The 27516-nt window shown below is 49.6% G+C and overlaps 1 protein-coding gene across 2 annotated transcripts in view; it reads right to left on the reverse strand.

Annotated features, from left to right (window-relative positions):
- Window positions 1-27516, reverse strand: part of LRFN2 (leucine rich repeat and fibronectin type III domain containing 2) — a 189825-nt gene that overhangs the window by 4228 nt on the left and 158081 nt on the right. The gene's annotated exons all lie outside the window — the stretch shown is intronic.

Here is a 27516-nt window from a genome sequence, read left to right on the forward strand (position 1 = left end):
AAAATGACAGGAACAGGGCCCAGGAAACAGGGAAAGAGCCAGAGACGTGAGCAGAGGTGTCCAGGCAAGAAAATGGAGAGAGGGAGAGAAGGGAAGTCACAGAGCAAGATTTGGGGAGGGGCATGTCAGAAAGATGCCCACAGAGAAAGACCCGCAGAGATCAGGCGAGGGCATGCACCCAGAGGCGTGGAAATAGAAAGACAGCGAGGACACAGATGAAAGGAAGGAGGCAGCGAGAGAGGAGAGCAGAGATAAAGGAAAGGAGTTTAGCGAGGGAGGTGCAGAGAAGAGAGACGGCACTCAGGCAGAGAGGGGAGAGGAAACACAGGTTGGAGCAAAGGGGGGGACACAGAGAGCAGACAGGTTAAAGGCTTGAAGAAGCAAAAATTAAGCAAAGGGACAACCCACCACACCCCCACTTCTGCCATGTCTGCTACAAGTGTTCCATCAGCCTCTGAGGAGTGGAGGGGAGGGTCAGATGGGCCGTGACCCCATTCAGCCACACCCCGAGAGGGGATCCACCTCTGTTGTGTCCTCAGATTCATCAGGCTCTATACTGAGCCACGCACAAGGGCCAGCCCTCAGGAGCCAGACCATTCTCACGTCCGTGGCTTTCTCGAGCCTTGAGAGGGACAGGGGCCTAAGCAGGACAGAGCCAGAGGCAGGAGTGGCAGATGCTGCTTGGAGGTGAGGGAACAGTGTGGGTTGAAGACTGGAAGGAGGAAGGGAAAATTCCTTTGTGCTGGTAGAGCAGGCCAGGCTTTTCCAAAGACACCCAGGGAAAGAATTTCTCTGGCCTGGAGATCTTGATTAGTTCCTCTAGCTCAGGGGAGGAGCTGGTGGGGCAGCAATCTCCCCACACTAGGTCCCATCCCCTGTAGCCTGGGCGTCTCCTGCCTGGACAGTTAGGACACCCACAGACACACCCTTATCCCTAAGGTCCTTGTCGAGGTGTCGTGTCTTCTGCTGTCACAGAGATGATGTCCTGTCACCCTGTAAACAGTTCTGCTGAAATCCTCCCCTCGCTCTGAGTCTGCCACATTCTCTTGGGCCTGAAGGTCCCCACAGCCCAGAGAGTTCTCTACTCTCCTGTGCCCTAGTGCTCAGGGCACCCTCAGCACCCGTCAAAATCCCTCAACCCCAGGCCCAGGCAGCTTAATTGAGATCTCAAATATGAAATACTGCAGAGCAAAGCTCCCACCCGGGACTCCACATGGAGGGCTGGAAATGACAGGCAGATATTGACGTCCCGTCATGGGCAGCCCGAGCTGCTGCCTTGCTTCCCTTCCAGATCGACTCTGCAGCGGCGGAAGTCACAGCAGAGGAAACTTTTTCCTTCTTCTATTCTATACCCGCCCAGAGCTACAGTACTTGGGCCAGAAGAGGCAGGGCCTTTTTGTTTCACCTGGGCATCGTGGCGATCCCATGAGGGCAGCGGTTGGTGCTCCTGTGTCACAGAAGAGGAACAGTGAAGAGTCAGAGAGATCTGCTAAGAGAGGGTGCTTGGGACTTTAACACTAGCCTCCAGGTCTACAATCTGGGCCTGCTCCTTACATGTGGCTAACATGGAGGCAGTTTTCGCCCTCTCTCTGAAAAGCCCACCCTGGCCCAAAGCAGGGCTGCCAACCTCTTCCCTGGAGCAATGCTGAGAGTCTGCTGTGACCTGCACTCTTGCTGGACTGTCTCTGTGCAGAGCCCATGAGGCTACCATGTAGCCAGTGCCCCAAGGGCCCATGCCCTTCCACTCAGGGCTCACGAAGTAGGTTGAGAGGTAGGAGCCTGGAACAGTGTCATCTCAAACAGTGACAATAGTAAGAGAAACCCCCAGTGGCAGCTGTGTGTCAGACCCTGTCGTAAGTGACCTACACCTTATAGCTTATAGCATGTCCCTGAGGCAGCCACTTGCATGGTCCTCATTCTGCAGGTGGGGAAACAGGTGCAGAGGTAGTGAGCAGATCTAACATGGCAGGTCTGGGGTTTGAACCCAGCCAGGCATGCCCTGTCTATTCTGCAGCACTGTGCTCTGGGCCAGGAACAATGTAAAGGCACATCCACTTGAGAAGAGGATGGGCTGGCTGGTTTGAGGAACGCCTGTTATGGAACAAGGGTGTCCCATTCAGTGTTGTATTTAACTTTCATGACAGTCCCAGGACACAAGGGATGAACTCTGGGCCCAGAATCCATCTCAGTGTTTCATCACCACCTGCTGGGAAACATACCCTACTAGTACTTCTAGTAATAATAGAATGGCTACTAATAACAATAAGAAAGAAATAAAGCTAACACTGAGGCTCACGCTGTTCCAGGCAGGACAGAGCCAGAGGCAGGACTGAGCTCTTTAAAGGGATCGATACTCATAACAATTATTGGGAGGAAGTTACTATTGCTCCTGTCGATTTTACAGATAAGAACCCGAGGCCCAGAGAGGTTTAACTACCTGCCCAACGGGGCCAGCTAGTGAGTGGCAGAGCTGGGATGGGCGCCAGGCAGTCTGTCCCAGAGCTTCTGTGCCTGACTGCTGCACACACCACCTCTCAGAGTTGTCCTGTCTTGCTGTCCTCCCAGAGACTTCATGTGAACTCCTGCCAGGCTTCTCTCTCCTGTTTGCTTCCCGTCAGGAAAAATGAGAATGCAGCATGGCTGCAGGAGGAATTGAGGGGACTTACAGAAGAGGCAGAGCCAGCAGGCTCAAAACAGCCACAACAGTCAGCTTGGCCTTTGCCAGTAACAGTAACAGCGTTTGCTGTGTTAGGCCTGTGTGGGGAGTTTGCACGCACTATCTCATCTAACCTCCTGTTCACAGGACCACCCCCACCAGAGGAAGTTCTGTTATTATTATTTCCATTTATGGACAGAGGAAGCTGAGCACGTCTTCCTTTTCCTTGGGGAGCTTAGACCATATCTGGAGCCACCAGGTTCCTGAGCCCACACTCTTAGCCACAAGCAAACGCCTTCCCTATCCAGGCAGTCAAAGGACCGACTACACAGGAGTCGTGTGGAGGGGGCACTATTCTAACTCCAATGACAGAATCCAGCTCACCTCTCACCCACATGGCCCTGTCCACCAGCCCGCTGCCCAAAAAGACCAATCACTGCACCTTCAGGCTAGATTGAAAGCTGAACCCCTCCCCACCCCCTTATTCCTATCCATTCCCCACTGGCACTCTGGCTGGTAGGATTTCTCCTTGCCTTCTAGCTCCCTGTTCATGCTTTTGCTTGGGCCCCCAATTCTGGATGAATGCAGCGGCCTCCAAACAGACTTCCTACCTCTGCTCATGTTCCCCTAAGGTCCGAGCTCTGGCCATGGCCCCACCCGCTGAAATGCCCTTCCAGGGCCGCCGTGACATGCAGGGACACCTGGTTCCTAAGTCAGGCCTCCTGCATCTTCGACCCACTTGTCCACATTCTTAGTGAAAACATCTCAGAATCAATGGGGTCTTTGGGGGACAGAAGGCACACTGGCAGAGAGATAATTAAAAACCTTACAACTTTACAAAGGGACTCATTGCAAGAAGGTGGATGGAATGGGGGATGCAAGGAAACATGTAGTATCCCAAGGTTGGTAGCAGTCAGACTGTTACCCATCTAGGCATGAGGTACCAGGGGCAGTCACCTAGGAAGGAGAGAGCTCTGCTCAGAGGGCACCCACAGGTGGGTTCTTTTTTTTTTTTTGTATATAGACCATTCTATCATTCTTTTTTTTTTTTTAATTTATTTGTTTGTTTGTACATGCACTGGGTACAGTCAGAAGCGCGGGAGGGTGAGAGAATTCCCCAGAGCCAGAGCGGGGAGCAGAGCAGGCAGAAGGACCGAAGTACACTGCTGAGGGGAGCAGCGGGCGGCAGGAGAGGTCTGCGCGCCATGTGGGACCCTCCTCTGGTGGCCGGGGAGCAGCCGGGGATCGAACCGGCGCCGCAGAGGCCATGGGCAGCTTCGCAACCCAGCGCTCAACCGCTGCGCCACCGGGGAGGCCCACAGGTGGGTTCTTGGCCCATGAGCTGCTCGTTCCTCGCCCATGATCAGGACATTGAGAATAAGTATTAAGAAAGTTCTGCAGGCAGCTCTCTTCTCAAGACTGCCTGCGTCTAATAGGCACTTTCTTGCTCCTTTTTTTTCTTTTTCCTAACAAACCTGTCCTTCTGAACACAAAAAAGAGAGGGAGGAAGGAGGAAGGGAGGTGGAGGGAGAGGGAAGGGGAAGGGGGGAGGTGTCCAGACCCGCGGGATTCCTAGGCAGGAAAAGAGAAGGGCTGAGAATTGAAACGAGGGGCTTGACAACTTGACGCTAGCGTTTGCTTCTTTATTTTTCCTTTACCTTTCTTTTACTTTTCCCTGTCTTTCTACCTTCCCTGACCTTCGCTCTGCTCCTCTCGCGGTAACCTCTCGCAATGACCTCCTGACCCTAACCTTCTCGTGGTTCTCTTCTTATATCCTGGGAGCTCCTCCCATCGTACCTCCCAGTCTCATTTGATTAACAGGAAACACCTGTGGTTTCTCAGCAGGTGAATAGGTAAAGCGAAACTTAATTGATGGCACGTGTTGTGCAACACTGCGCATGCTCCGGACGGCTCCGGACAGGGAGGGAGGGAGAAAGGTATTTTACAGCAACTTGGTGTCACACATCAGACATCCAAGTGTGTGATCATTTTTTTGCGATAATTTGTTTCTATTGCTGTTTGTTTTTTTTTTTTTTAAAGATTTATTTATTTATACAAGCACTGGGTACAGTCAGAAGCGCGGAGGGTGAGAGAATTCTCCAGAGCCAGAGCGGGGAGCAGAGCAGGCAGAGGGACCGAAGTACACTGCTGAGGGGAGCAGCAGCAGCGGGCGGCAGGAGAGGTCTGCGCTGCGCGTCATGTGGGACCCTCGCCCGGAGGCCGGGGATCGAACAAGCGAGGCGCTGCAGAGGCTGACAGGCAGCTTCGCAACCCAGCGCTCAACCACTGCGCCACCGGGGAGGCCCTCTATTGCTGTTTTGCAAAAGCACTGGTCTGCAACGGCCCGGGCAAAACCAAAATCAGCCCTTCACCGTGAGTAGCTTCAGAAGCATGATCTCGGTCGGGGGTACTTGGTCTCAGTGCTGCTGACACCCTGAGTTGGCTGAAGCTCAGGATGGACAGAGGGCGGGGTGGGGTGCGCTGTCCTGTGAGCTCTAGACAGTGTCCGTGCCCCTACCCCTGGATACCAGGGGTCCCTGCAGTTGTGATAATCACACATGTTTCCAGATATTGCCACATGTCCTCTGGGGGAGGGGGGAAACTACCCTCAGTTGAGAAACATCAGTTTCCAAAATTTGGTTGAGGGACAGAGGCATCCAGGGGCAAACTGACAGGATGAGAACCAAACACACAAGTAGTGCCCTGACCACACTCTCTCTCATCCCAGTTGGCTTCCTGCTCCCCATCACTGAGTCCAGTGGAAAGCAAGAATCAGGGGTACACTCTGGACAGCCTTCCAGGGCACACAGCAACAGGGAGGAGGGGTGAGTGAATCTGGAGAGACAAAAACTGAGATGCTAGCTGGCACTGGGATCAGCCCTCTTTGTGAAAGATGCTTCCTGAAATTCTGATTTCTTTCCATCACATAAGCTACCGACATCTCTGCTAGCAGAAAGCATGAATTGCTATTTTAAGTTTCACCAATGTGTTAAATCTAATTAAGCTCACACGCTCTAAAACACAATTTAAAATTGCAACCCCAAGCACTTACCCGGGAAAAACAAAACGAGCGTAAGTGGCTGCTCCTGAGTTGTTTTTCTTTCCTTTTTTTTTTTCTTTTGTCCTATTAATATTTGTTGGGTTTTTGTTCCTTCAGCTAAACTCTAGCAAACAAATCTACAGCTGATAACTCTGGCTGATACCAGAGGTCGAAGAAGGAATCACAGAGCACACTGGTTATGCTGTTTGCACTCAGATCTGTCTTCCCTTTCTCCAGCCTGTGCTTCATCAAGGGGAACTACATTTCCCAGGGTCCCTTGTCCTTTCCCAGGCTCCTCTGTTGTTGGGCTTCCAGGCACAGTTGGCCAATGGAGATACTAGAGGAAGACTGGAGGCAACAGGAGGGGGTACTGCCAGGTAATTCTTCCTCTTTTCCTGCTTCAAGCCACTGTCTGCCTGTCAGCCTCTGGGCCTCTTCTCTCTAATCCCAGCTTCCCAGGCTTCAAGTTCCTGCCAGACAGATTTGGATCTTGGATTCCAGCCACAGCACCTCCTCTTATGTTCCCCCATCCTTGGAGATGGTGGGTGGCTCCCGGCTGGAGCTGGTCCTGTGATGTCTCACTGTCTTCTGGTTGACCCCTACACAGTTTCATCAGCCACAGAACCAAATCCTTGCATGAAATTCCCTCTTAGATCTAGGTTTTCTTTTTTCTTTTTTTTCTGAGGGAATCCTGATTGACACAGTAGATAAACCTTTCCATGACTAGAATATTCTACCTACTAATATCACTTTTTCCTGCACTTTGCTAAGAGGCTGTCATGACTTCATGTCTGCAGCAACACAGTTGGCTTCCCTATCGGAACGCAGCTCTCGAAGCACCTTGCACCTTCTGGGACTTGCTTGTCACTGCCCAGCTAAGCCCCTTGCACCACCCTTTGCCTATACAGCTCATCTTCCTAGAAACCTCTTACCTCTTTCCTACCTGGTAACCTCACCCTTTAAGGCCTGACTCCTGTCACCTCTGACCCCACCCAGATGTTCTCAAGGCTCCCACAGCCCCTCCACCTTCCACTGCTAATGCCCTTCTCTGCTGATGTGCCTGTGTCTCCCTCGAGGACACTGCTGTGTGTTATTCATCCTTGTGTCTCCACTGCCAATCAGGATATCTGGCCTAGAGTCTCTGCTGAGTAAATATTTACCCTACGATTGAGCAGTGAATTTAAGAGTGCTTTGTTAAATGCTAAGGCCTGTACAAATGCAAGGGATTTTTACTTAAGTATGATGCTGACTAATGGCAACACTTCACACTGGCTGGTCCCAAGGAGAACACCCTGGGAGATCAACACATGTGCTCCAGACCACCTTTCATGGATGTGTGTGTGTAGGTATGTGTTTGGGAAGTGTGAATGCGGGTGTGTGAAGCAACTTGTGGGTGTGTCTGTGTGTCCAAGCATCGTGTGAGACCTGAATGGGGGTGTTTGGGAGCATGTGTGTGTGTGTGTGTGTGTGTGTGTGTGTGTTACAGAGAAGGTGTGCACTTACACATGGTCTCTAAAGTGACCTGCTCTGCCCCTCTACCCAATGCCCAGGCCCCCAACTACCACAGAGGCTCCCACACATCTCCTTACTCTTGGGTAGTGACTCCCCTGTGACCTCTTCCCAGGGTCAAGCCTGCCCTTTCCTAAGGACGCCCTATCATGGAGGGCACATGAGAATGGGGATGCTAGGGGTTCTGAGAGACCCACCTGGGCCTGGGGCACAGCCTGTGAGCTGACATCCAACCCCTTTCCTGGGCTCACTCCAAGCCACACTCCCCCATCTCCCACAGGTAAGGGAGGCCAGGGGTGAGTTCTGGCTCTTGGAATGTGGTGGCAGAGACTCTGGAACAGGCCTTAAAGAACAGGGCCTGTCCCACATTCTACACCCCTTCTGCTGACTGGATCCTGGATGCAGTGACCCGCTTGACTCTGCAGATGGCAAGTTGGCCCCAGGCTGGTGAAAACAGGTGTGTGAATGTCCATGTGAAGGAGGCTCCCTGACTGACCCAGTAATGGCCCTGGACTCTCAGGAGAGGAGGAATCAAACTCTGTTGTGTTTGAAGCTTTACATGTTTCTAACACTTCAAAACAGAAGTCAGCATCTCCTGACTGGTACAGTGCCCTGTGAACAGGAGGAGGGGAGCCCGAGGAGTTGGTTATGTGTAGGTACCTGAAGGGTGCTTGTGTTTGTGTGAGAGGAAGAGGTTGGTACCGGTGTCTACACGAGATGGAGTCCTTCTTCCCTGGAGTTGACAGCAAATGTAATCTCTTTTATTTCCAGCCCCCAGCCTCTCTCTGCTCCTCCTAGCACCACCACTTTTGAGGTGCTCTTCCCTCCCCTGTCAATGATGCATCCTGATGCCAGCCTGCTGGACTCCAGCACTAATTTAGAGACAGCACGTCAAGCTTTTCCCACTCCACTTCCCAGCTCTGCGCCCTCATTACTGGCTCTTCACAGACCCACCATCCTGCCAACCTCTTCGGCCGGCCGCCAGGTCTCAGGGCACATGAAAGGGCCTCATTAGACAGAGGAAAGCGGCCCCAGTTCTCCCATCTCTCCTTTTTCCTACAAGCCCCAAAGGTCTCTGTGTGCTTCCCTGCATGGATTACAAGGGGGTAGAGGAGACATGTTGATTCTAGCTTCCATCCAAATTAGGGAGTGCTCACCAGATGCCTGCACTTGACAGGCAGGTCTCTGGTTGTGTATGCTGATTCTCATATAGGCAGGAATAGTTACTCCTTGTTGTAGATGAAGAAGCTGAGGCTCAGGCACATAGGCCACCAGCTCAAGTTCACCCTGCTGGAAATTGGCTGAATCAGTCACTGACATGATTTTCTTGATACCATCTTACCTTGAACTGATGGAGCAGAATCAGATTTTAGCAGGAAGCAAAACTAAAAGGCAGGCTGTTTGACAACAATTTTAAAAGATATTTCTACAGTGACAACATTTATTGAACAGTTATTGTATGCCAAGCACTGTTCTGAGCACTCCACATATATCAAGTAATTTAAAATTTGTAGCAATTCTGTGAGGCAGATGCTATTATCCCCATGTTACAGGTGAAGAATTGAAGCTCAGAGATTTTAAGGGATTTGCCCAAGGTCTCATAGACCATTTGTGTCTAGCCAATATTTGAACCCAACACTCTTACATTACCTCAATCAATGCTTATGATTAGACTGGGAAGGAACTTTCCCCAGTGTAGAGACAGTGATTAAATTAATTGCTCTGATGCCATGTAGCTAATCAGGGGCAGAGATGGGATTCCAATGAGTGATGAGAGTTGTCTTGCTATTTCAGAATGCTCATGGAGGGTTCAAAAGAAGTGAGGAAGCCACAGGGATATCAGTGGGCAGTTTCCTGGCAAAGGGAGCAAAGGCTCTGAGGGCAAAGGCACTGAGACAGGAACTATGAGGAGGCAGGTGTGGCTAGAACAGAGAGTGGTAGAAAATGAGGTTCCCAAGGTAAGAGTCAGGAGCCAGGTTCTGAAGGGTTTGCAAATACATTCAGTCTTGTGCTCCATTTCTGAGAATCTGCTGGGTACCAGTGTTGAGGATTTGGAGGCTGTGTACAAACTCAGAGGGACAGAGTGCTCTAGAAGAATTTGTGTCTCATATTTGTTATTTCTGGCCTAGGGATCAGAAAGTAGTTAGAATTACTGAGATCCCCAGTCCAAATTGCATCATCTCCTTTTCCAGTGTGTGTGTGTGTGCATGTGTGTGTGTGCATGTGCGTGTGCCCTTATCACTCAGGGCCATCCCACATCCCTGAGTGATAAGGCACATGGGTGCCCTGTAAAACAGGATCATAATGTTGCTGGTGACTATCTTGACTCAGGGAGGGCTCCAAGGACCAGGAGCCTGGGGAGGAGGAAGCCAGGAGGTCAGGGTATGAACACTGGTAGGGGCCCATGTGGTTTCAAAGCTTAGCACCATCACTTACCAGCTCTGTGACCTTGAACAAGCCACTTAACCTCTCTGTAAATGGTGCAGATGACTGAGCCCCACCTCACAGAGTTGCTATGGGGACTGAAGGAGTTGTCAGGCCCCAGTGAGGACCTAGATGAAATCAGTGAGCATGAAATTAGATATGGGCCAGTGAGGCGGCTGCACAGTTGCCCAGCCCAGCCAGGGGTGGGTCTGCTGAAATCTGGCTGCTCTTCTTGTGTGGTGGCTGGTCACGGCCTGCCTGCTGGCCCAGGGGCTTCTCTAGTGACTCACCAAGAGGTTTGCTGGCTCTTTCTAGTTCTCCCACCAGCATCTCTAGGCACAGACCACAAAACTCAGGGTTGAGAGGGGCCCTGAAAGTCACCCAGTTCATCACCTTCCCTGTATCTGGCTCCTCTTCTATGGTCATTCTGCTCACACACTTCCAGGGCTGGCCCAGCATCCCTACTCATGCCAAGCTTTGGTCTGACAGCTGCTGCTTCCTCCCCACAGGCCCCATGGACCACCCACCACAAGGCAGTTCTCTCTGCAGCATTTGTTAGTGCTTCCCAATTTGAGCTGGAGTCCACTGGTCCCACCTGAGTTTTTACTTCTCCAGAATGAACACTTCCATTCTGGGGACACAATTTCTAACTTATATCCCATCTGCTCCCCTCTGATCATGGTCTTTGGCTTCCTCTTTGGGGGAAGTTTGACCACAGAGAACAGAGTCAGACCCCAAATTCCCCCAACTGGATATCACACTCTTGTGAGGTCCCCCTTCCAAGAGTATGTTGGACTTTCTGGAAGCTGCACCCATTGCTGGCTCACATGTAGCAGCCAATAGAAACATCTTGTGATTTCCTGGAGGCAGCAATTGAGCTCCCTAGCCCAGGCCAGGTGGATCTCTCTCTCTCTCTCTCTCTCTCTCTCTCTCTCTCTCTCTCTCTCTCTCTCTCTCCCTCTCTCTCTCTCTCTCTCTCTCTCTGTCTTTCTCCTCCCTCACTCTCTGGACTCATGCAATGAATGTAGACCTTTTCTCTGTATTAAATTGTCCTTCACTCCCAGGCCTCAAGGATGGGTCAACATGTTTCAGAGCAGAAAGTGTGGGCTTTGGAATCAGAGAAATGTTTCTGTGAAGGCCAGTTCTGCCCTCACTGTGCAACTCCAGGTCATTTTTATTTCTCTCTGAACCTTACTTTGCTCACATGTGAAATGGGGCAGCAGTTCCAATCTCCTATGGTGAGGGAAAACATAGCTGCCCCCTCGTTCCGTTCCCAGAGCCATTTGGTTCCAGTGGCCATGACGACGATGCTAGCTGCCGTTTATCTCCTTGAGGAGCTGAGAAAAGCTTGCTCATAAGCTTGCTTGATGGCAATTCATCACTTACAGACAAAAACACGGAAGGTGTCAGACCAATTACACCCGTGTAAACACAGGAGTGTGCAAAAGGAATATTCTCACCAGTTGAATCCAAACATACTAGAGTGGCTGACAGCCCCAGGTAGATGTCACCTGCTGATGAACCTGGCCAGATAGTCATTCCCCGCCGGCAGATCCATAACCTCATGGGGCACCGCCCAGGGACATAGGAACCCACAATACCAACCTCTTTAAAAATGCTTCACTGTCCTCACATGGGCTGGACATGTACTAAGATGGGGATGATAGAGAGATTAGCATGACCCTTGCTCACAGATAACAAAAAGCTGTCCGTATTTGCATGAAATCCTGATACATGTGATAACATGGAGTAACCTTGAGGTCATTATGCCGAGTGAAAAAAGCCAGGCAAAGGGACAAATAATGTATGATTACATTTACATGAGCTACCCACAGTGATCAAATTCATAGAGACAGAATGTGGAATGGCGGTTGCCAGGGGCTGGAGGTAGGTAATTGGGGAGGTAGTGTTTATAGGGGTAGAATTGCAGTTTGGAAAGATGAAAAAGTTCTGGAAATGGCTGGTGGTGACAGTCATACAACAAGGTGAAGGTACTTCATGCCACTAAACTGCCCACTTAAAATGGTTCAAATAGTACATTTTATATGCTGTCTGATTTACCATAATTTTAAAAGGTGCCAAAATAAATATTCTCACAAAGAAAATTCTGCTGGGTAGGTAGCAAGAAGAGAGGTTGTTGAAAACATTTGTCACTGCAGTGGGCATGGTGGTAGCACCTTGGTGGCAGTCTCCACCAAGGTGGAGGGGAGGCTTGGTGCTGGTGACCCTGTCAGAACTGGCTGGGAGGCATTTGGGGAGAGGTGCAGTGGGGTGGAGTGGCCCCCTCGCCATCTGCTTGCTCTTCTACATCTGTCCTGATGATTAAAGAACAGGGCCGCTGCAGTGTGCAATTTGGCATATATCAAATATGCAAAAGAGATTGCTGAAGATAAAGCCCGGTGTTGACAGTGGCCATGGTGTCATCAGCAGGGCCTGGATTTAAATCCCCTCAGCCACTGACAAGCAGTCAGAGGTGTGTTATCTGACCCTCTCTGTTGTTCAATAGGAATGCTAATTCCTATTTGTGTGTCTAATTTGTAGGAATACTGTCAGAATTCAGTGAAGTGTAAGTGCTTAAGTAAGTGCTTAAGGCCTAGCCATTAATGAGTGAACAGCAAGTTCTAGGTTTGGTTTTAAGAACTCTGGTGAAGCCAACAGTGATCCTTGATAGAAGAAATTAAGATGAAGTGAGTCCTCAGTCATTTCATGGATGGGTTTGGGGGTCCTGTCTTTCCCCCCACTTCTAATCCCCTCCCTGTGTCAGATTAGGCATTCCCTAAAGAAGAGAACTGTGTCAAGCCCCAGGCTGGATTAGTGCTGTGTTGAAACCAGCTCACTGACTGCAATGCAGGCAAGTCGCCCCCCACTTTGCTGAGCCTCACTTAGTTTTCTTGCCTGTAAAATGGGTGAATAATATTGATCATATGGTATCTTTGTGAAAAATAAAGATGATGATATTTGTTCAGTACCGACTCTTGGGCTTAAAATGTTTGCATAATGGGGCTTCCCTGGTGGCGCAAGGGGTTAAGTCTCAGTGCTATGAAGCTATCTGCAGCCACTGCAGCACAAGATTGATCCCCAGCCAGGGCTGTGACCCACATGGCACAGCAAACCTCTACCTGTCTCGCCCGCTGCTCCCCTCCGCAGTGTATTTCAGTCAATCTACCTGTTCTGCTCCCTCCTCTGTCTCTGGTGAATCCTCTTACCCCCTGCACCTCTGGCCTGTACCCCAGTTCTTGTATGCATAAATAAATAAAATAAATCTTTAAAAAAATATTTGTGCAGGGCCTCCCTGGTGGCGCAGGAGGTGGAGTGCCACACTGTGAAGCTGTCCGAAGCCTCTGCAGTGTGGGTTCGATCCCTGCCGGCCAGCAAGAATCCCACATGGCGCAGCAGACCTCTCCTGTCTCGACAGCTGCTCCCCTCAGCAGTGTATTTCTTCAGTCTGCCTGTTCTGCTCCCCGTTCTGTCTCCGGTGAATCCTCTCACCCTCCTGCGCATCTGGCCTGTACCCCGGTTCTTGTATAAAAGTGAATAAATCTTTATTCCTCTTTTCTGTTGGTCGGAGAGTGCCAACTTTGTGGGTGGGGGAGGATAGCAGGGTTCTGAGCTTTCCTCCCTTCTAGTCCTCTTTTATGGCAACTTTCTTCTTCGGTTAGTTTGCCAGAGTCGCCCGTTTATCTTCTCTGTCCCAGTTCCCACGGGGACCTGCCACTTTTCCTCCCTATTAACTTTTATTTTTTTTTAATGGGAGGTCTTACTCACAGCATTTCCTTGCTGTTATGTTGATCTGAGTCTATAAATAAATCTTTAAAAAATGTTTATGCAATAAAAAGCAGTCAGAGTGATGCTTGATTTGGTGCCTGGAGATAAGGTTCAAATCCTGTGCACCACATGCTAGCTCAGCAGTCTTGAACAGGGAGATCTCACTCACTCCTCAGAGCTAAATGGGAATGACAGTGCTGGCACCTACCCCTTAGGATTGCTGGGAAGACCCCCTAAGTCCCTTTGGACTTGGTGGTGAGTGGCAAAACATTCACAGATGGGAGGTGTGGTTTTTAATAATGGGGACACTTAGCTCCCTTGCGTGAACAAATGGCCAAAAACTGAGGAACACCTGCTTGAGGGCTGCTTTAAGCTGTGTGCCAGGGTTATGGACCCCACCTCGGGCTGTCTGCAGGACATCTGCTTGCTGAGCTGCAGTGTCTTCCTGTCACTCTGTGCTGCGCTGCCCCAGGGAGAACAGCCCTTGCCAGCCTGTGTTCAGCACTTCTCAACTCAGCACTTCTTCGGATGCATTTCTGCTGTTCCTCCCCCATGCACTTGGCCTTTAAGGAGCAAGCTGGCCAGGAAGCAGATAGCCAGGGATGGGGGAGAAACAGCTTCTGGCAGGGGATCTCAGGTGAATAGCAGAGAGGCCACTCTGTCCAGAAGAGTGAGAGACCCTGACACATTCCCAACTCTGGAGCCAGTGGGAGGGAGGATGTGTGAATAGACCTGTCCAACCCACCGAAAACACTTGGGTGGTCAGATGAGGGAATAAGCCTGGCTCAGTTATTTTGTAGATTCGCTGTGTAGTCTCGGGCAAGTAACTTTCATTCTCTGTGCTTCAATGTTCAACATTCTGACTTTCTAGACTATTCCACAGAAACATCGTCAGAAGAGGGACAAGAGGAGCAAGGAGGAGGGCTGGAGGGCACAGGTATAAAAAGCCTGTTGGGATTGTGGGCACCCAAATCCGAAAGCACACAGGATTTGATCAGAGCTGCCTGGACCCTGAGCTCAAATATCAATTCACAATTTACTGACTGCATCTTTTTACCCCATTACTTGATTTTCCAGAACTTCAGTCTTCTTGTTTGTAAAAGCAGTTTACAAACCTAATTTGCAGTCATATGAAAGTTAAATAATGTATGTAAAGCAGTAGCATTCAACATATACTTAATATACCATATATGTAAATAGTGCATGCTTACCTATTTTTTCATATCTATCCATCTATCTATCTATCTATCTATCTATCTATCTATCTATCATTTAACTTTCTATCTTCATCTTTTTCACAACAAACACTAACACTGTCCAACCCACCTGTTTCCTAGCCAAACCTACTAACCTACTGTGGAGGCAGAAGGTAAATCATCTGGGGGGCACCTGCAAGTTGTTTTGGGGGTTGGGGACTTCTGTGCTGAGTAAGAACAAAAGGTTCAATATGAGAATTATTCAAAAGCCTGGAGCTTCATGTGAAGCTGGCTTGGCCTAGAAGTGCACACATGGATTTAACTGGAAGCAACTCATAACAGAAGTATTATTACCTTCCCCCTTCCGGACCTCCCCGCCAAGTCTGGGGGCAGCAGCTCCTGTGGAGACACAGAGCATGGAATAGAGCCACTCAGGACATTTTAGTGTCTCTGGAGGACGGCCACGTGGGTCTGTGATCTTCTAAGTATGGAAGTAATCACATGAGTAAACCATAGTCTTACATCTGTAACTTCTGGAATTCTCTCCAGCACTGTTTATTGGGGTACAGGGTCTGAGGCCTTGCCTATTCTCCCTTGCCTGGTCTAGATGGGGAGAGAGCAGGTTGGGCTGCAGATAAGGAGCAAAATTGTTGAGGAGCTTCCTCTACCCTTTGCCTACACGTACTGATGGGATGGAGGATAGAGCCTATAGGGGAATTGAGTGTGTGTGTGTGTGTGCATGTGTGTGTTGGCATGAGTACATGTCGATGGGCCAGTGTGACCATATGTGTATGTGTGTCCTTTGGCCTGTGTGTGTGAGAGTGACTTGTCTATTGGCTGATAGACATCCTCTGTGTGTGAGCAGAGATGAGAGGAGGGTGTTGGCACTGTAAGCATGTAAATGAGGTGAATTTGGAATGAGTCAGAGCACGTGAGAAAATGTCTTTGCAGAAGCCTCCAAGCTCCTATGGTCCCCATCCCTTCTGCCACATTTCCCACACTCTACCCCGTTTCTGCTCCGGTCACCCTGGTCCTGCATTGCTCCAGCCTCAGACCTCATCCTGGTTGGTCCCTCTTCCTGGAGCAAACTTCCTGCCGACTTATATGTGGTTCACCTCCTTCGAGTCTCTGCTGAATCTCACCTTCTCAGGGAGGCCTGTCCTGGTCACCCTACTTATTGTTGCACTTTGCCTACCACCCCAAGCCCCTTAACCTGCTTTGTGCTTTCTTCGTGCATAGCACTCACAACCTCCCTCACCCATATAGTTTACTCATTTATGTGCTCATTGCCCGCTTTCCCATGAGGACAAGGATCTCCAGTTGTTCTGTTCACTGATGCATACCAAGCACCCAAAACGGTAGCATTTATTTTATGGCATATCTGCCTCTGGTTTCCCATTTGTAACATGGGAACGATAATAGAAGTTATCTACTTCATAAAGTAGTTGGGCAGATTAAATGAACGAGCACCTAAAAGCACCAAGAACATTGCTTGGCACACAGTTCAATAAACATTAGCTATTATTATTACACCCCATCATAGCTTGTGAGTGAGGCTTCAGTGAGTGACCATGTAAAGAATCTAGGATGCTGGCGAAGGTGCTTTGTAAACACACTTGTCTCACTCCCAACCCACCCTTTACAAATTTCCAGAAAGGAAAATCCCCCTGGCCTTCCCCAGTAATGGGCCCCATGAGTTAACCCAACCCACTTTGGGTTAAGAAGGGAGTTATTGGGAAATGTATTGCCTCCCTCCCTAGGCTCCACACCCCTCCCCGCCCCAGTTAAAAGACAAACTGAACAAGTCTCACCCTGCACCATGCTGGGCAGTGCATCTCCTGAGCCTTAGGGGACCCACAAGCACACACTTGGTGGGTGAGAGCATCTCAGGCTCTGCAGGGCCTGTGCTCTGTCTGGGAGCTGGCGCTCCATTTTCTGCCCAGCTCTGCAGCCCCAAGCAGGCTGCAGGACAATGAGCAAGCCTTGTCCACCCTCTGGGTCTCTGCTCTCCCCTGGAAAAGGGGTTAGTCCACTTCTTAAATCTTTTCGGCCTTGTTCATTCAGGGCTTTAAGTCCTGGAGGCTTAGAAGTGACCACAAATGACACGGACCATGCCCTGGGGAGTTGACTTTCTGGGCAGGGAGAAGGCAGACAGTGAAGATAAACACAATAACCGGTACATTATTTAGTATGTTGGAAGGTCAAACATGTTGGGGGTCAATAAGGTAGGCTCAGCTCTAAGTAGGGCAGCCACCTTTCAAGAAGGTGATATCTGAGGTGAGGGATGTCTCACGTTCTCTGAACCTATAAATCTCAGGCCTTCTTGTCTGGCGCTGCTGTGTTTCAGAGCAAGCACCCTTTGGGCTTCCCTGGAGTCCTCCATGTCATCTTTTCCTCTAGCTCTGAGCACACCAGCCCCCAGCTTGCCCAACAGATGACAGGTCTGTAAGACAGATCCATCCATTCCCCCAGAGTGTGAGTGATTTACTACTACTGTCTGTATTCACACTCTGATATTTCATGGCCCCCATGGTTCTGATGGAATAAATATGACCTTTTATTCTTCACTTTGCTTAAGACTCAAGGTCAACAGCCCAGTTGTGATCTATCGGCTCCTCCCTTGGCCGGGTGTCTGTGAGCCAGGACGCCCAGAGCTGTCAGAGATTCATGGCTCCATCCTCCAGCCCCGCACACCCGCCTGTCCCTTGGCACTGGGCCTGGGCCTCGCTCGGCCGGAGGTGGCAGCCACAGTGGCTCTGGGGTGACTGCTCATGGAGGGGCAGAGACTAAGCCATAAATCTCCTTCTCCCATGAGCACACCCATCACTAGGGTTGAACCCATGACCCGGTTTCATTTCAGTCCAGGGAGGAAGCAGCAACGGGAAGCAGAGTGGCCATGGTTCAAATGGCAAGCTATAAGTTAGAATGTTCCAGGGCAGGGCCATCAGTTTTCTCCACTTGGAGAAGAGGGAAAGGCGTGCAGCAGCCTGCCTGACAGCCTCAGATTGAATCCTCTGAGGGTAGAGGCCTCCGCTGTTTTCAAAGATGCCTTGGTTTGTGAGACAGCACCAGCTGCCGGGAAGCTCTTTCACTTGTCTAACCAAGACCCCACCCCTGTGGCACCCAACTCTTTCCTCCTCCTGAAGGAGGGTGGGTGGTGGTCTGGTTTTCACTCCCCCTGTTTCCTTCAAGTGGTTCTGAGTGACAAGGGGCTCAAGGCCTGGGCTTGTTAATAGATTAGGCAGCTGGAAAGGGGAACTCTAGAAGAGAAATGGGCCTCTATTTTGAACGAACTCCTTGTGGCCTTAAAACACCTTCTCTATTCCAACTCCTGTGCTAGGAGGAGTGGTCAGGAGCACTCAAGAACACAGTGGGCCTGGGTTGGAATTCTGGCACTATCATGTCCAAACTGGGAGACCTCGGGCAGCTTACCTACCCTCTCTGATTCCGGAGATGCCTACCCAGTAAATAATAGTATAATAGTAACAGCTGCCTGCCAGGGTGGCTGTGTGAGGGCTCAGCAAAGTGGGGCGAACAGCAAACATTCAAATGCTAGCTGTTTTCAAGGCATTGAGGTGCAGACCCTGGGGCCAGCCGGCCTGAGTCCCAGGTGAGGCACCTCAAGGCCAGCTTCTTCCAACCTCTCTGTGCCTCCGCTCGGTCATCTGTAAAATGAAGATAATAATAGAACCTTGCTCATCAGGATGTTGAAAGAATTAAGTGAGCTAGTAAATGTAAACCACTTGGAACTGTACCTGGCACATCACACTTGCTCAGGAAGGCTGACCCTCATTGTCGTCATTACCGGGCAAGAAAGTACGAGCACTTACTTTGCACTATTGACCTAATTTCCATCCATGGTTTTGTGATTTATAATCCACTTACTTCCAACCAAAGACATGAGATGTCTTTCAACATGAAAACACTTATAAAACGAAGCAAGTACATTTTGTTAATGCTTCATGGCAGATCAGCAGTGAGTTAAAAGGTTTGACCTAGTGACTCTGGCCCCCGGAATGGTACATGGTGACATCCAACACCACCTTCAGCTCTAACCCCCATGTGCTCATAATGCTGCTGTACAGACCGGGCCACTTTATCTTGCAAACAGCCTAGGAAGGAGGAACATGCTGTCCCAGACAATGCAAGAGTGAGACCTTTTAGAGGCGCTCTTCCTGTGTGGGACTTGGACCGGAAGAGGCCAAAGGAAGGGGGGGTATTGTTCAGAAGAGACTGCTCAGTCCACTCTGCTTTAGCCAAGACATGTCCAATATGCCTGCTGAACTCCACACATGCGGCGGGATGGCACAACGGGCACATGTTGGAGGCAAGGGACCAGAAAACATACCATAGGACATGCCCCAGGCCCTTCCTGCTTCAGAGATCAATATGGCAGCCCTTTACCAGCAATACCTTCCAGGTCTTTTCACTTGTTAAGCTTCTACTTGACTTAATGGGTCACCTCCTCAAGGAAGCCTTCCCTGACATCCTAACATTCCCTAACATCCATAGCTATGGTGACTGAATCAATTGCGAAGCCAGTATATAATTCTTTAATGTCTCTCCCTGAGGATTTCAAGTTGCAGGAAGACAGGAGGGTCCTATTCGCAGTGGCCATATTCCCCATGAGTGACCTAGACCCAACCTCCTAACCACAAAATAAGTACTTTTTGAATGATTCAAGGTGAAAGGCAAGTATATAGGAAGGCATGAGGGAGGATGTTGAATTTGAAAAAATATATAGCATTAGATGAATCTTTAGAAGTATCTGCAAAAGTTAAATGGTCATACTACTGAAGAAGTAATGTTATTCCTGGTGAGAACAAAAAGTAGGAGGTAGAAGGTGGAGAGAGATGGATTTGGGACTCTGTAATAAGAAAAAACATTTTAGATGAAGGAACCCAATAGTGTTGTAAGGTCTTGAAGAAAAAGGAGGGAGGGGTTTCTTGTGTCTGGAAAGTGTTCCCTCATGGGGTCTGTCAACATCCCAGGTAAGGGGCGAAGTGGGAGTGGTAGTGGGAAGGGGAGGGGACAACATAAAAATTCCTGAAGAAGAGGGAGGGCTGGCCTGGATGATCGTGAATGGCCTGTCTTTCACTTTGGGCTTTTTTTAATCTATGAAAGTAGCAAAAACCAGGCTCATTTTAAAGAATATAGAATCCAAGACATTTGTGACAAATAAACAGCTGGATCATTCCCAAGCCCTTGACCTTCCCCTCTCTCTGCCTGAACTCTTAAGTCCTTGGCAAAATTCCACACAGAGAAACTGGGCTTTGACCCAGTCGGTAGCCTTATGACCCCTTGGGGACCCCCTTCCTCTCATGCTGCCAGATGCTCCACTGTGCCCTCCACCATAGCTACCTCCTCCGTCGGTCAGCGCCAGAAGAACCCACTTCAGCATCTCCCAGGTTTCTGCTCATGACAGGCACAAAGAAATAGATCTCTAATGGTGAAACCTCACGTCCTTTAATCTTTTGTGAAGGAAGTATTTTTGGACAGGGTTCTGTTCCAAGGCCTACTCTAGGCAAGATGGGGGACACTGGGATTTGGGTCTGAAGCTAGGCACTCTTGTTTTCCTGACTTGGGGAGGCAGTCTCCCCTCTTAATTTTGCTATTAGGCAGAAGCTTCTTTCCAGACCCTACTTGAGAGAAAGGACCACCAAGCACCAGCCTAGCAAACTGGGAATTTTCAAAGCCTCCCTTGTTCCTCTCAGACCTTTTGAGTGACAATCAAAGCTTGGGGGAAGAGAGCAAAGCAGCCTTGGGAAGCAGCCCTTGGCACTGGCTCACACACAGTGGCATTTTGATGAGTGGTAAAAATATCTCTCTGGTGTTTAGTGCCGGCTGCTGCCACCATCTCAGCTTCCAAGATCCCGTCACCATGCCCAGGGCCTCTGCAGCCTCTCCACCTGTCCACGCATACCCAGCAGAAGGAACACAGGTCACCAAGCTCCCGCCACCCACCACCCTCACACCCACAACGACTGTCTCCATCTCCACATCCAGGCCCAGCAAAAACATATTAAGAGGCACTAGAGAGGAGATTTATTATCAGAAATCCTGCAGCACATGCCTAATGAGCTAATTAAACAAGAACATAAATAATTACTCCCTATCAGAGTAAGAGGACTCAGGCGGAGGTGGGGTGCTCACTGAGAGCTGAGGCAGTGATGGGTGACGCTCAGTTCTGGAGAGAGAGGAGGAAGCCCGGCTCCACTCGAGGCCGTGGGCTGGGCCTTGGCCAGGTGCCTGGGGAGGCAGATGCAGGTCCAAGAATTCTGCAGAGAAGCCATCCCAAAACGCTGCTTTGCTCCCTACTTGAGTATTTCCTGCTCACTCCCAGCCCACTCCTGATCTCCTTCTGCCCTCTGGGCAGAGAGGAAGAGATGGGAGGTGTCCTTCTCCCATCTTAAGGACGTGAGCACTGAGGAGCAGGAAGGTCTCAAGACATGACAAAGACTTCCCCAACTGCCCTACAACAGCAGGCCTCCCTGCTTCCACCTCTGCCCCCTCTAGTCTATTCTCCATGCAGTAGCCAGAATCTTCTTTCATAATCACATTAGGCCACTTTCCTGCCTTCAATTTCACCCCTTTCCACTGCCCCCCAATTGCTCCTACCTCATTCAGGACAAAAATCCAAGGTCTCAACAGTCTATGAGGCCCTGCAAGAACCAGCCCTGCCCAGTCCTCTAGCCTCATTCACTGTCATTTTTTTCCTCCAGATGCACTAGAGTCCTGTTTCTAGCAGGACTAGGGGCTCCCGCCCCTTTGTGTGTGCTGTTCTCCCTGCCTGGCTCTTCCTCTCACTCCATTCAGGTCTCTATGCCAGTGTAAGACTGTCCTTGACCACCCATATGAAATAATATTCACCTCATACTTGTTTTTCTTCCTAGTGCACATCTAAAAATCTTTGTCCCTCTCCCCTATGAAAATGTAAGTTCCTCAAGGGCAAACATTTTCTCTATCTTATGCTAACCCTAGAATCCTGACCACAAAGCAGACACTCACTGAGTACCTGTTGACTGAATAAATAAAAATCTACTGGAAGTCAGTGTGGTTTGTGTTTAGACCAACCAGTTCCAAATTCATAGCTTTCTCTAGCATAGGTCATTCCTCAGCATTCCAGACCTTGACCCTGGCTTCCCACTACCAACAGGAGAAAGCCTGAAGTTAGGACAAAGCTCTGACTATGAGCTTCAGTTCCACCACTTCCAAGCTGTGGGATCTTGTAAATTATATCTTGTAAATTAGATGATGGCTCATCTTCTGTCAAATATCAATATCATGCTTCCTAGGGTTTATGTACCAACCTAGAGAACAGAACTCATGGAAGACTCTAGCACAGCACTGGACGTAGTAAGGGCTCAGCAAACACAGCTATCATGTGTGACATTCAAGGCTACCCACAGGATGCCCTCTCCCATCCCCTCTGAACAAAGCTCCTGTGATTTCTCCAGACCAGATGTTTTCAAAGTGTGGTCCCCAGTCCCACAGCATCAGCATCACTAGGAAAGTGTTCTAGGACTGCAGGTTGTCAGACCCCACTGCAGGTTGTCAGACCACACTCCAGACTGATGGATCAGAAAATTAGAAGGGAGGTTGGAAGGGGGTTAAGTCCTTGCATTTCTGCATCTGTGTGCTAACAATTCTTCCAGGTGGCTCTGATGTGTGCTCAAGTTTGAGACCCACTGCCCCAGAAGTAGCCCTTTTCACCAGGTGAGCCAGCAGTGGTAGATTTAAAGGTTGGTCCTGTTTGCTTACTCCCCTGCAATAACATGCTAACCCCATAGCCTTGTCATGGCTGGACAGGGGTTGAAGTTCATGCCCTGCCCCTTGACTTTGGGCTTTGCCCTGTTACTTGCCTTGGCCAATGATATTAGCTTCTTCAACTGGGTTTGCCATCCTGCATTTCTCTCTCTCTCTTTTTTAAAGATTTATTTATTTATACATACAGGAACTGGGGTACAGGCCAGAGTTGGGGGGCGGTGAGAGGATTCACCAGTGACAGAGTCGGGAGCAGAACAGACAGATTGACTGAAGTAAACTGCTGAGGGGAGCAGCGAGGGAGTTAGGAGAGGTCTGCTGCACCATGTGGGTAGCTCCCTGGCCGGCCGGGGATTGAACTCATGCTCCAGAGGCTGCAGATAGCTTCATAAGTTGCATCTTAACCCCTTGTACCACCAGGGAGGCCCTTCATCCTGCATTTCTGCTCTTATCACAAAAATGCCAAATAGTCACTGCCCCTCTGCCTGGGTTCCAGAAAGAGATACATAGAAAAGATCTGAACTGGACCTGAACCCCAGCTCAGCCCATCCCAGCCTGGCCAGTTGAGGCCAGTCAACCTCCAATCAGCTTGCAAACTCAGATGTAAGAAAATTATTTCTAAGTGATTGGAAACCACCTAGACTTTGAGGTTGCTTGTCAGGAGTCATTATTGCTGCAGCCACTGACTAATACACTAAGGCCCTTGACCAGGCTAATCATTCCTGCCCCTGCCTCTTTCTTCATTGGTCCCTCTCTCCTCTACCTCCTAAACCCCACCTATCCACCGAGATGTGGGTTATACTCCCCACCCCCCAACCCCCACCAGAACGACTTCCCCCAATCACCACCAGAATACACCCCTCCTGACCCTGGCACCTGGATTCACTTCATCTAGCCATTGAGAAAGCTCTAGTGAATAGAGTTCACCAAATAATTCCTTTTGGGTGACTAATTATGAAGCTGAAAAGCCCCTTCACTTAGTACCATCACTGACTAATTAGCTAGTTAGAAGGTTAAGTGTTTAATAGTTCTTTGCGATGTTTGCTTTCCAAACACTTATCTTCTTGCTGCTGCAATAGAAGTTGGTTCCCACATCTGGATCAGCATGCCCACCCACGGCATCAGCACCACAGCCACAGAACAAGTCACTGTCTATCTCTGGAGCCCACCCCAGCTAGAAATAGCTCTCCTTTGTAAATAGTTAATGAGCTCCTCCATCCCCATTGCGCATCTCCGGGCCCGACTCTCACCCAGCCAGGCACGGCACAGTGTGTGGTTTTGTGTGATTCTGCCTGCTCACCCCTACCCCCCACACCCCCACCCACACACACACCCTGAAGACTCTGAAGTTAATGGGCTTTAATTTGACCCCACCTCCTGAACCCTTCCGTCACCCACAGGGTGCCCACTGCCATCACACACGCACAGGCCAGATCATCAGCCTAATTGGCAAGAACTAAGACATCCCTCTTGCTTCTCTGTGTCTCAGTGTCTCCAGAGATGAGAGAAGAGTGCTCACTGCCAGGCAGAAAAGCAGCCTGGATCCTCTCCCTTCCCAGCCTGGCCTCAGCGACATGTGGCAACTGGCTCTGGGGTTGTGTGGGCAAGTGCCAAGAAATGCTAATGACCTCAACGCTTTTCCTGGACAGCATACACTTCCCAACACCCATTCTCCTCACCTAACTTCCCAGCAGAACCCTGATTTATTTGGGGAAGCAAATGTGCCCAAGCAAATGGCTACCTATCTCAGGCTCCGGTGTCCATTGCAAGAAATAATATAGAAGATAGAAGCTGAAGTCTTTGGGTGAGAGAGGGTTGGTGTCTTAGTTTGGCTTCCACTGAAGCAGACCCTGAGTTGAGATTTCAAGTACCAGTAGTTTATTTGGGAGGTGCACCCAAGATGCTCTGGTAAGGAAATGGGAAGGAAGTCTTCTCATAAATGTCTTACTAAGCAAAGTACCACTTTTGGGCAACTGGAGCTTAATCCTAACCCTCTGAGAGACAGTTTAGAACATACCCAGTGTCCTCCTCCTACAGTCCTCAAAGGGAAAGAGGCTGGGGTATTGACTCCCCACTGCCCTCTGTCACAGGCAGGGCTGCTTCTGGGGAGCTTCTTTAATTTGACCCCACCTCCTGAACACCCTTCCATCACCCACAGGGTGCCCGCTGTTATCACACACGCAATGGGAACTGCCAGCAAGGACAGAAGCAGAGAGCCATTGGCTAGAGATAATGCAACTGACCTGCAGAAGGCATCTCAGTCCCTTGAATCCAGGGGGCTTCCAAACAAGTCCTGAGTGTCCCCCCTTTGGAAACAAACCCCAGATTCTGTGAAGCCACGTGGTCAGGTCGGTGCTACTAGAAATGATTCACACTTTGTCAAGGTGCTGTTCTTTTATGCCTGACATTGTCCGTTTCACAACAGCCAGGGTAGTTGGGTAGGGCAGTCAGCCTTATCCCCATTCTGCAGATGAGTAGTCTGAGGCTGAGAGAAAGAAAGGCGGGAAAATGACAAGAGCTCATGCCTGGGGACCCCCCATTTCCATCCTTGTAGCAATCACTCAGGCCCCATCAAGGGGTTAGAAAGATAACTCCAGCAACCACAATCCACGAGGTGCTCTTGTTACCTGCATGTCTCATATACATTATCTCTTTGGATATAACCCTGTTTGAAAGGATTTTTTATTTCAATGTTACAGATGAAGCAAAGCCTCAAAGAAGTGGAATGCCTAGTGCCTGGTAGTGTGGGGTTTGCATCCCACCTCTCCTGGCACCTTCCCTCACCAGGAGTTCAGACACCAAGTCCCCAGCCATGGATTTTAAGCAACTCTGTCCACCAGTTCTGGCCATACCCCTGATTTCACTGGGTACAGTCACATGCATGTAATAAATACACATCAAAGTCATGGTGGGGAGGGGGCACTTTTAAATCACTGATGACCTAGGACCACCCTTAGTAGACTCAGGATCTCTGGCGGGAAGGATCCAACTTCCCAAGCTAGGGCTGGGGCACACTGGGGTGGTGGGAAACTCACGCCAGTCTACCCAGGGCTGTATTGAGACTGGAAGGAGATGAGTGCTGTGAACAAGCTTGGGAAAACCTCGCTGTCAAAGAGGGTTTGGAGTCATCCTGATTACTGCCACCACTAGCTCTGACCCCTGAGCCCCAGACATTCCTCCCAGCCTAACCCTCCCTCTGTAAACCTTCTTGAGTGTTTTACTGGTGTAATATAAACAATATCCCGCCCCACTTCCAAACTAACCAAACATAAAATTAACAAGGGGCTGCTTCTCTTGTTCTCCCTTACTAGAGGGGAAAAAAAGTCAAAATTTAGAACACCAGACAGACCGAATGCACACTATAATCCCTTTACTCTTGCTAATTATTTCTATCTTTGGGGATGTCTCTAGCCAGAGCTTTTTTGAGAATGAAGAGGAAATGACAAGTGGAGAAATTAGTCACCTCTGAACAGATGCCCTGAAGGTTTTGGAATCTGAGTGGTGTCATCTTCTTGAGCAGAGCAAGAAGGGCAGGATGAGGAGGCACCGATATGATTTGAGACACTTATGGAAGGCATCCCTGAGAAATGCTTCTCCTAAATGCAAACCTGCTCTAGGTTTTAAATTCCACCATTAGAAATTCACTCCTTTGGGTCTTTCAGAGTTCCCAATCGAAATACAAAGATTTCTAAAAGAGGTTACACGTTACGCCTTGATCTCTTAAAATCCTATCAGATCATTTCCCAGGCTTACAGTTCTCACCAGGAAGGAATAAGGTTTGAAGAATGAAGCTGTAAGAGGCAGTCTGGAGAACGATGACAAGAAGAGGGAGCCAGGAAGGAAAAGAGGGCAGGCTTCTAAAAACACTAAGTAGTTATATGTGTGTGTATGTGTCTGGGACTTTAGAGTTGACTATGAAAGATGCACTTTCCTGTACTTGGTCTCAATGAGTCCATACCACAGTCCTGTGAAATATGCAGACAGGAATCTTTGTTTCCATTTTACAGATGAGGAAATAGAGGCTGAGAGCCCTGACGTGACTTGCCCGTGGTCGGAGGAGTAATAAATGGTGGCGTTAGAGTACAAACTCCGATTCTGGAAGTGCTGGCTCATTATCTTCTGTTTACATGTAGGGACTGTGTTGTGCCCGGCTAGCAAACAAATAATCATAAATGAAAACAGTACATTCCCCAGCAGGCCCAATGAAATGTAAGTGTAAGTGTATTATTGGCTGGGGCCTCTGAGAACACCCCTCAACCCCACCACCTTTGGTCTCTTGCCTGTCTGCTTTTTATGTTTCCTGGTATATAGAATGGAGATGTGATAGGCAGAGCTCCAGCATCCTTTTTTTTTTTTTTTTTTTTTGTGGGACCCTCACCGGCAGCTGGGGAAGGAACCGGTGCTGAAGAGGCTGCGGGCAGCCTCACAGCCCAGCGCTCAACCGCTGTGCCACCAGGGGAGGCCCCCCAGCATCCATTTTGAGGTGACCTCATCCACCATGAGGTGACCTTAAGAACAGGAACTGTGTGCTAAGGAAGGCAGAGCAGAAAGATAGAAGAATCTGGGTCCCTGGGCACTATGATGCCCAGAGAACCAGACCTAAATCCTCGCCACTGGTCTTCCTTTACATGATAAATACATAAGCCCTAGGGGGTTAAGCCATATTGTAATAGGGTGTCCCCAGGGAAAGGGAAGGTTCCAGTTTCCCTGCTCCACCCTAGGGAGGGTGGAGCTGGCCAGAGAGGAGTTGCTAGAGAAGACAGGGAGAAGGAAGGAGGGAGATCAAGGAGACCTGGAGGTGGCACTTGGAGCTAAGAGACACGCAAAGAAGCTGCGCTTGCTTCTTGGCCTTGGACTTGTACCAGGGACTGGCGGACATGAAAGGAGACATTTAAAAGAGGTGTCTTTCATGGTGAGAGAACTATGGGGAGGTTGACAATGGCAGCTTTTACCTTGACTGGTATTTTTATATTTCTCCTTTCATCCCAGACTTGCCTGGCCCCTTCCGCCCCTTTCCTATGGTTCCCTGGACCAGAAAATGCCTCGGATTATGGCAGGCTTTGGCGGCTCAGTGTCTCTACTTTGGGTCAACCTGGTTTGGCTGGGCATTTACCCACAAGGGGATGGGTAACTCTGGGTGTCTCATTTGGTAACTATATTCT

The sequence above is a fragment of the Talpa occidentalis genome, unplaced genomic scaffold (genome assembly GCF_014898055.3).
Source record: "Talpa occidentalis isolate TD23 unplaced genomic scaffold, MPIMG_talOcc4v2.1 talOcc4.2, whole genome shotgun sequence".
In the NCBI taxonomy this organism is placed as follows: domain Eukaryota; kingdom Metazoa; phylum Chordata; class Mammalia; order Eulipotyphla; family Talpidae; genus Talpa; species Talpa occidentalis.